Here is a 1897-nt window from a genome sequence, read left to right as displayed (position 1 = left end):
CTGCTTGTGGGCCACGTGTTCCTGCTGTCAGCCTGCTATACCATGCTCATGCACGTCTAGAAACATTACTGCTCTAGTACAGGAGCGAAAGACTAAACGAAATCGCACCCACTTTGAAAAAATCACGTTTGACAAACCATAGGATGACAAGAATGGGATTCTTTGGTTGTTTGAGTACATAAATCAAAGACACTGCGTTCAGCATATTCACATCAGGCACTCGGACAGAGATAAACCCAGAGAAATTCTTCTCACATTTTAATCTGTAACTGCAGGATTCAACAAATTGTTAATTATCTCAACTTCACTTACAATTTTTAAACAATTTACAAAGCCCACAGTGGATGACATTTGGTTCCGGCACACATCAGTTGCTTGGAATATCATTGTAATATTTAATTTGCTTTCCCGTCACACCACTTTTATTAATAATGAAGTTTATCAATACACGTTTGTTTAAAACATGTCATTTATTATTGATACAGTTTCATTCTGTCTTTATTAGGAGCTGTATCACAGCTAATGCATGTAAAGCCTTAAGTATGTGATAGTGAGAGTTCAGTTATCCCAGGGTGTGAGGAGAACTGAAATTTAGTAAATACATATTTTAATAGAGTGTAAATCTTCAAAGTGTTCTGTCACTTCAAAAGCAAATTACAGGAGCAGGGATTGAACCCACATAGACATTTGCTTATTGAGCTTAAGTCCAACACCTTAACCACTCAGCCATCCCTAAAAACAATGCCAGCTCTCTCTTACACAGTTCATTGAATATATTTGTTCATTGAATATATTAATTTAATATATTTGTTATATTTGTGAATGGAATGGGACTGTACACTGGTGGTTCCCAGGGGAAAACAGGGTTATTAAGCCATTGGGTATTCTGAGAATAAATTGGGTGGGTGAATGTAACCGTGTGGTAAAGTAAAACAGTCTTCTTAGATGAAGCCCTACAGATGCAGCCCCTGAAAGTGTATAAGACTTAAAATTTATAGTACTGCTGACACACATGGAGCCTCTACATCAGACCGAAATAGCGATGTGTTCGCTTAATTGTGCTGAGGATCTCCTCATGAATCTGTCTCATTCATCAGTGGAAATAGAAGCCGTCACTGTAAACTTGGACGTGATGTTCCACAGTGTGCCTTTCCTCTTGTTGTATTCAAGAGTACTCACTGTGTGAGCTCCTCACTGCGTTTCCTTTTCTTTTCCTGTGATTATCTACGTGGAGTGTGGTGACAAAATAGTCTTGAACATTTTCGGTTTGTGAAAGGAAACACTAAAGAAAATACAAGTGATTAACTTTTAAAATATCGACAGTACAGCTAGAAGAGTGGAAGATAAAATACGATTTATAATTAAATTGACAATACACTTAAGGAAAACACAAACGCCTGAACAGGGACTTGAACCCTGGCCCCTCAGATTAAAAGTCTGATGCTCTACCGACTGAGCTATCCAGGCTCTGGATGGTGAATGATACTGTCGTGATCCTCGCAAGTCACATGTCTCTTCTTGTGCCGAAGTGCAGTCATACAGTACCTGACCCGTCTGGAATATCTACTGAAAGACTTTATCCAGAAGCGACGGCACCACTCCCAGTAGAATGAGTGAGAAATACAGCATGACATGGGTAGTTAAGGGGCTCCCACAATTCATCTTTCCTCACATTACTGATTTTTTCAATAGCATTTTGACCTTTTTTCACATTCAGATTTTTTCGCATTTAATAAGATCTTTTAATCAACAACATTAAGAACGAAAACAAATGGAACATTTTTTGGAACAACAATTAAAAAAAACTTTCAATGCCTTGGTTCTATAAGTGTGCACACTTTTGTTAAAATTCAATAAATAGTGTAAGAAAACCGGCTCAGGGACGCCAAATATGTAA

The 1897-nt window shown here is 38.0% G+C and overlaps 1 non-coding gene across 1 annotated transcript; it reads right to left on the bottom strand.

Annotated features, from left to right (window-relative positions):
• Positions 1-1394: 1394 nt before the first annotated feature.
• On the bottom strand, positions 1395-1467 carry trnak-uuu (transfer RNA lysine (anticodon UUU)). The gene has a single exon. It is a non-coding gene; the product is annotated as a tRNA-Lys (tRNA).
• Positions 1468-1897: the final 430 nt, after the last annotated feature.

This window comes from Lepisosteus platostomus, chromosome 5 (assembly GCF_059453375.1).
Source record: "Lepisosteus platostomus isolate fLepPlt1 chromosome 5, fLepPlt1.hap1, whole genome shotgun sequence".
Lineage (NCBI taxonomy): Eukaryota > Metazoa > Chordata > Actinopteri > Semionotiformes > Lepisosteidae > Lepisosteus > Lepisosteus platostomus.
Note: the sequence above shows the minus strand (reverse complement) of the source record. Positions and strands in the feature narration are given on the sequence as shown.